Here is an 8,221-nt window from a genome sequence, read left to right as displayed (position 1 = left end):
ATGGCTGGTTGTACCACTAGGCATCCCTAGAAGATTGCCACTTATAAGGGATAACAGATGCAGGCTATTTTTTTTCTCTCCACCATCACTTCTGAGCATGTGGTTCTACATCTTACATACAAGAGGACAAAGAAATCACAACGCATCTGATGCTGTAGGAAAGCAAAATATAGCCAGACAAAAAAAGCAAGGAGTCCAGCAGCAATGAGAGAGGGCAGGCAAGGAGTCATATATAACCAGGATGGGTAGTAGCCAAATAGCATTCTGGGCAAAGGGTTCACTGAGAAGCAAGAAGGGCTACATGTAACTTGGTGACCTTAGTAGGAGAGAGCACATTAATTTGGCTGCCTCAATAGAAATGGTTGGATGGCTTGTTGGGTAGGTCTCAAAAGGACAATAATCCTGCTAACCAGCCACATTGTACTGACCAAACTGATAAACCTGTGTTCTTCTGTCAAGTAACTAGTAATTTACTCTTGGTCTGGAAAGGCAGTAAACAACATGGGACCTCAGAATCTAAAGGACCATCTCCTCCAGCATGAATCTGCCCATTTGTTAAGAGCATCATTGGAGGTTCTTCTCCAGATGCTCCTTCCATAGAAGTTAGGTGAATACAAGGTCTTTTCTACAGTGGCTCTCTGACCTTGGAACACACTCCACAAGGAGACTCACTGGATGTCTAGACTGATGAGCTTTAGCTTTAAAAATTTGCCCAAATAGTGTATAATCTGTTGCTGCTTTATCTGGGGATGTTATTGTTGATTTTACTGCTTTGCTGTTCCTTTTTTTTGTTTTGTTTTAAGGTTGATTTTGGATACTTACATGTATTTTATTTATTTTTGGTGGGGATGATGTTGAATCTGAACTGGAGATGCAGTTTTCAGTTGGGACAAACATATTTCTGCAATATGAACTGCAGCAAGGCATAGCATCCCTGGGCACTCTGGACCTCATCTCATGTTCTGAGGCCTCTGATACGCTGATGAACCATCTGCATTTCACTGTTTGCTCAGTTGTCCTCTGAAGTAAAAACATTGTGCAATTCTGTTTTGGCCTTTTGACTCTTTTCTAGAATCCTCCACAGAGGTTTACAAATGGTGTATAACTGAGCCAATGATTAAATACCTACTTAAGGCATCACTTGAATCACTTTAATTTTCTCAGGATGTGTTATGTGTTAGCTGAAGGAAAAACAGAATGAAGGCTTTGTGGAGATTTACAAGCCAATGACTCCATCTAGCTGCTAAACAGCTTTTTGCTTGTTTGAAACACCAGGACAACAGCTGTATTCAAGCCAGTTCAGGAAGGAAGTCATATAGTGTGTAGGCCTCCACACGGCTATATGAACCCCCAAGTGCATGCAAAAGTCTTGTTTATTTGAAACTGAACGCTCACCAGAATTTCCCTACATATGCAACTTTGCACATCTGGTGAAGCTTTCCAAGATATCTCCCATGTACATTTTGGTTACCAATTCACCTAAGGAACTAGCAGTACCATAGAAGCAGAGTCAGTGTGGGGAAGTGCTTAGAGTGTCAGATTAGGACTAGGGAGATCTAATTTCAAATCTCTACAAAGCTACTAACCTTCATGGATATGTCCTACCTCCAAACAGTATGCTTCTGAATAGCAGTTGCTGGAAACTGCAGGAGGGGAGAATGGTGTTGCGCTCAGCTCCTTCTTGCAGGCTTCCGACAGGCATCTGGTTGGCCACTGTGAGAACAGGATGCTGGACTAGATGGCCCACTAGCCTGATCCAGCAGGCTCTTCTTACTAGGTGACCTTGGACCAATCGCTATCTGTCAGATTAATTTACGTTGCAAAGATAAAATGGGTGGGGGGACACCTCATAAGTCTCCTTGAGCTCTGTGGAGGAAAGACGGGACATAGGAAAGGCTGTGTCTCAATAGTGGTGGAAATATTACTGACTGGAACATGAGACTGGCTGCATCCAGCTTGTGGAAATTCCTGCTATGGGAAGTCAATTTGGGTCCCTCTCTCTTGACCATGATTTATCGAAGGCATTTTGATGTTTTTCTCCACTGCACATAGCTCTGTTTTAATGTTATATTATTTTATTGACATTATGATTTGAATGTCATAAACTGCCCTGTTAGGGTGATTGCTACAGAAGGGCAGTGCATCAGTTATCCAAATAAACAAATACATAACTTCATACATTAGCTACTGTGTTGTTGGAACTGCCAACAACCTCTCCCTCAAGGTTTGCTTGGGACTCATGCCATAGGGATGATGTATGTGGATCTTCCCATTTGCATGATTACTTTCCTGTCCAGTGGCCTAAATAGAGAGGTGGCCAGTATGGTGTAGTGGTTAAGGTGTTGGACGATGACCTGGAAGACCAGGGTTCTAATCCCCACACAGTCATGAAGCTCACTGGGTGACCCTGGGCCAGTCACTGCCTCTCAGCCTCAGAGGGAGGCAATGGTAAACCACCTCTGAATACCGCTTACCATGAAAACCCTATTGATAGGGTCGCGATAAGACGGGATCGACTTGAAGGCAGCCCATTTCTATTTCAGGCTTATGAACCAAGAGGTTTACAAGCAGCACTTGTGTGTATTGCCTCTGTAGCACGGGTCCTGACCTCTGGGAAGAGAAGGGCAGGTGTGAGGAAGGGAGGAGGCAAACCCTTACTTTTTATTTTACAGGCCATATATGGGTCCCTGAGTCAACAACTGTTGTATAGATGGAACAACACAAGAGGGCTTCCAAAAAGTGGGGCAGAGGAAGTTGCTTTTGACTCAGAATGCTTTTCTCACTGCCCTAGGAAAACTAGTGGTTGTGCAACACCTAATCCTGTTGTGCCTTTTTAAAAAAGGTTCTTTGAAACATTTTTCATTTTTACAAGGTTCTTTAAAACTATAAATGCCAGGTCCTATGAATTCATGAAGTATGTGTTGCATGGGTGGTATACAAATTTAACAAATTAGTAAAAGCAAGAGCCAGCAGCTCATGTCTGGTGTGCATGGCACTCACATGTTGAAGCAGAAGTAAAGCTGTGCTCTGGCATTCTCCAGACTGGGCCAGCCCTCTGACTTCAACATCTGAAAAGGAATCAATATGTGTGAGCTCAATGTATGGGGCAGAGCCATGTCCTCAGAGGTGGGACCAGAGCATGGCATCCCTCCAACTTAAACACTAGTGCTGCAACGGAGCTTGTCATTAGCAATTAAGCACATGAGATGGTCTGCATTGGTATTGTAGTCCTGTGCAGAGCAGCCATTTGTGGGATTCCTGCTGCAGCATGCCCTTTTGGGCCCTCAGAAGTGAATTAAAGGGTTTGATCCAATGAGATTATGGAAGAGTTCTGAACAGAGCTGTTTGAAGAGAGTGAGAGAAGAAAGGCAACTACAGAGAAAGGGGGAGAGTAAAAATATCCAGAGAAGACATTGGAGAAGAAGGCAGCACCTGCCTTCTCTCTTCATGTAGTGATTCAGTATTCCTGTAAATATGTTGTGTTAGGGTAGCCAGGTTCATGGCCTGATCCTGTATCTTTAGGAGAAGAGAGAGTCAGCCAAGTGCAGCTGTTCTTGCAACACTGTAATGAGAAAAACGACAAGGTGGAATTCTCCCTTCCCTCTGCACAACTTTTAAACATGCAGAAGACCTCTTGGTTGCCGGGCCCAGCCTCCAAGAGGTCTTCTGTATCTTTAAAAGTTGTGCAGGGGGAAGGGAGAATTCCAGCTTGTGGTTTTTCCCATTACAGTGTTGCAAGAACACCTGCACTTGGCTGACTTTCTCTTCTAAAGATACAGGATCATTCTCAGGCCCTGAACCTGGCAACCCTAGTTGTAATTGTTTTTAATAGTGTATTTTAAATTTCTGTAACCCACCCTGGGACCTACTGGTGAAGGGCAGGCAAATCATCATCATCATCATCATCTAACAGCAGTTCCACAGCCAAGGGGGTAATAGAGACTGGGGCCTAGAACTCCATCTCAGGCCAGAAATGTGCGGTTAGAGACAGGTCTAAGAAATGAATTGCTCATTTGTGGTTCACTTAATTATTAGACTCCAGTCCTTCCTATTTTGTAGCGGGCAGAGCAATCCAAACTATAGGAAGCTAAACTTTGTTCAGGGTCAGGGCTACTGCTGCCTGAGCTTGGCAGAGGGAAAACAAGCCTTTAAAATAGAGGTTATATCCCCCTTTTTGCCAGTGGAACTTCCATTGGGTTACTAGGTCACATGAGCAAGCTGAATAGAATTTGAAATAGGGGTAAGTCTCCCCCTGCCCCATCCTGTGCCCACCATTCTGCTGTAACACCTTTTTGGGAAATTACCCTGGGGTATATAGTTCAGCCACCTTACTTTACTCTGTTGCTGCACATGGCATCCAAAATAGTCAGAAATATGGCATCTTGCACATGAAAAGTTTTCAGTGGCTTGAACCCTATGCTACCAGTCTATACTCCACGTGCACTCGCTTGCATACGTGAAACTCCTGTGCAGACTTCATTCAGCAGCTTTTCATGTGCATTCCTTTGCATATGCAAAGCATCTCACTTAATCGAAGTGAATGATAACTTTCAAGAAACATATCTCTACCCACAACATAATTTCTGTGTCCATAGGGAACTACTGGATCAAATAAGAAATTAGTTTAGATGGTGCTTCTCTGGAGAATAAAGGATTTGTGTTGTTTTGCTAAGAAAAACAATCCTTTATGTGACTATTCAATACAAATCCTGGCCAGCAGCAGCAGGACTTAATGGTGAAGCAGAGCTTCTACTGTATCCACAGCCCTGCCAGGGCAGAAGACAGGGGGAGACAGATCTCTACACCAGTGCAGTGATCAGGCCCAATCCCATCAACACAACAGTGGGTCTAGCTTGGGTTCCAGCAGATCTCAGGCTGCCTCAGCCCCTCCTCCCCCAGAGCACCCTCTTTCAGGGCTTTCAGTGGGCTGACAGCGGCTGTCTGAGTGGGACGAAGATTGCAGGCTTAAGTATTTGGAAGAAAATAATTATGTAGATTTCCCATCATAAGACAAAAAGGTCATGTTCCAGAAAAAGAGAGAGACGAGCATCTGATTGCTGCTCTGAAGACAGAGCAATCAATAAATATGTACAGATCTTCAGTTCCCCTCGATACATTTCCCAGCAATAATACATATAATTCAACTGCCTGGGAGCCATACGTGGGCTAAAGAACCACAATGGCCATGTCTAAACAATATGCAGCATTTATATAATGGTCCATGTGATCAATGAGCATAAAGACAGAATGACAATCAGGACAACAGGAAGACAGCATACCCCTGAAAGCATCTTGAGAAAGTGAATTTTGCATTGATGGAAGCACTGCTGTTCCATAAAAAGGTAGGGAAGCACATTTCTTTTGTATGTCTATTTTATCACTGCTAACAGTAGCATTGTGTACATGAGACCCGATGTAAAATAAAGTGTTGGGCCCAACTAAGGGTTCTGTAATAAAGCTCTGTGGGGGGGGGAGGTGTATGCATGCAGACAGATAGATAGATACTCAACCAAATTAGGCTTTCCAGTCCAACTGCTGCAGAGGTGACATTTAAGCATGTCATTTCCATCGACTCCTGTAGACAACGGTATAAGAGTCACTTCAGTCACTATGCAAAATTGCTTCAAGGGAGACCTATGAAAATAGGACCTTTTCTCCCTATGTTACCATTAGAAAGGTTGGAATGAGAGTCACACAGAGTTAGAAATGTGCTCTCCCATTGTGTACCCAGCCCCGTCACACTCTATCACTGTAAGACATGGTGCTTGTTTCAGGGCAAAAATCTGAATCTACAGGCTGTCTAAGCAGGTGAGAAAGAATTATCCCATCAATTCAGCTGGACCTGGAAGATTTCTATCTTAATTTCCAATGAGAGATTTTTTGTTTGTTTGAGTGGTATGCTCCAATCAACTGTGGTTGATGCTTAATGTATCATGCTTAATGACATCACTATGTCTTGTCCCATGAGATCACTAGGGCCCGCCCCTGAAATCTCAGGGTTTGGGATGCTTCTAACCTGGCAGCCCTAGGTTCTGAGTTGTTTTCATTGTTGTCAGCTGTTCCTGGATTAAATATATGGCTGATCCTAGAGCAAATTCAATGTATTCCATCCCAATTTAGGTTCAAGCTCCTTTCCCTCTTCTTTCCTCAAAGGACATAGCAGTACTCTGAAGCTTTCCTTCCACATGAAGTGCATTCAATGTCTTGTGAAAGACGTGATAAAAGGGAAATTTAGTGTGACAGTTCTATGGCTACCAAAACACTAGAGATATATTATTATATTATTATATTATATTCAATAAAGATATTGAAATCACAGCATTCTAAATATCAGTACTCAAATTTATTTTTAAGCAGCCTTTAAGCATTGTGAATGTTTCCTTATTTTCAGAAAAATAAGGAAAAGAAAAACAAAAAATACAGGCTGGATTTTCAGGTTCCTCAGACCATGAATTTTAATTTCATCACATAGAAACCTTAGTTGGATCATTTATTCACTTCAGTATCTTTGCAGAATCTGGTCAGGGACCTCTTTAATCCACAGGCTTTTGTTACAGTTTCTCAGTTTGTCCTTTCTTAAAACATTTCATGGTGTGATCAGTGGAGCTTCTATGTATATAAAGTCAAAATGTTCTATGGACTGCAGCTTTTCTCAGATCTTTCAGATATGTGAGGCTCTCTACTGTACACATGGTCTAATGAATGCACATACATCAGAGAGAGGGGCTTGCCACTGATGCTTTCATTTCAACCCTTTTGACCATCAGGATAGCCTGTAAAAAGAAATTTAGGTTGCAATTGCATACATACCTGGGAGTAAGCATCATTGCACTCGATGAGATTCACTTTTGAGTAGATATGTATAGTAGAACCTTTCTGTAACATGGGGGTCAGGAGACAAAGGATGTGTGCGTGTTATAAGCCACTCAGCCACGTTCTGTAAACAGTATTTAACTCGGGACATTGTCATACCTGTGGTATATCTGAATCCACGGTTCAGCATTTAAACATGATCTAGCACAATAAAGACGGCTGCTAAAGTCTGCAGTGGAAATGCATGTTACAACTGAATTTTCAGGGCTAATGTTTCGATTTCTAAGTGTCTCACAAAAGTACTTTGAACTCACTTATCAACTGATCAAATTCCATTCTTTTGAAAGTTGGTTTATTGTTTACAGGCACAGAATCAACATTTAGTCAGCCCTCAGTAGTAGCAATGTGGTTCACAACAGCATTGTCAAATTTGTGTAATGGTGATTCCTTCCAATACAACTAGTTTTTTTTTTACATATTGTGCCATTCACATCTGCATGAAGTCAATGTATGATATAGTGGTTAGAGTGTCCAGGGAAACCCAGGATGAAATCCCCACTTAGCCATGAAGCTTAAGGTCTCTCTCTTTTAGCCTAACCTACCTCCACAGGTTTGTTTTGAAAATAAACCAGATTTTTTGGGGGTGGGGGAGAACCAATCTTTTATACCACTTTGAACTCTGGAAGAAATGTGGGATATAAATATCATAAATAAATCCATAACTTTCCACCTTCCCATCACTAGTTTAAGCCTGATAAAATAATTTACAGTTTACAGCCTTTTCAGGAAGATCACCCAAAAAGAAATCAAATTACTGTCCATTGGGCTCCTTTTGGAGGAAGTACATGGTATACATTTAATAAATAAATTAGATAGTCACACATACCAAATTATGATACCTATATAATGGACAGACCAAGTTTACTAAATGTATGCATACATATAAAAAGTTAAAATATTTATTTATTTATTTATTTATTTATTTATTATACTTGTATACTGCCCCATAGCCGAAGCTCTCTGGGCGGTTAACAGTAACTAAAAACAAATACAATTTAAAATACATCTTTTAAAAAACAATTTAAAACACAATTTAAAAATTTAAAACAATATAAAACACATGCTAAAATGCCTGGGAGAAGAGGAAAGTTTTGACCTGGCGCCGAAAAGATAACAGTGTTACTTTATACATGTACATAAACGTTAAAATAAAACTAATACTACAAACTATAATCCAGTAACCTGCAGCAGCTAGATTTATGGTGATATATCCCTATTAACCTCAGCAGGATGACATTGACTTAAATATTTTTAAAAGTAGTAAGTGTAACATTTCCTGGTGTAAACCTCATATTTATTTTCTATTTGTTCACAAAATTTAGAATTAAAAGGGCATGATCAACCCCTC

The 8,221-nt window shown here is 41.2% G+C and overlaps 1 long non-coding RNA gene across 1 annotated transcript; it reads right to left on the bottom strand.

Annotated features, from left to right (window-relative positions):
- Nucleotides 1-5,508: 5,508 nt before the first annotated feature.
- Nucleotides 5,509-7,058, bottom strand: LOC133384480 (uncharacterized). Its single transcript, XR_009762577.1, has 3 exons — nt 6,973-7,058; nt 6,811-6,876; nt 5,509-5,575 (listed from the first exon to the last, which is right to left on the bottom strand). It is a non-coding gene; the product is annotated as an uncharacterized LOC133384480 (long non-coding RNA).
- Nucleotides 7,059-8,221: the final 1,163 nt, after the last annotated feature.

The sequence above is a fragment of the Rhineura floridana genome, chromosome 4 (assembly GCF_030035675.1).
Source record: "Rhineura floridana isolate rRhiFlo1 chromosome 4, rRhiFlo1.hap2, whole genome shotgun sequence".
NCBI classification, from domain to species: Eukaryota; Metazoa; Chordata; class Lepidosauria; order Squamata; family Rhineuridae; genus Rhineura; species Rhineura floridana.
This window is presented reverse-complemented; position numbering and strand designations above follow the sequence as displayed.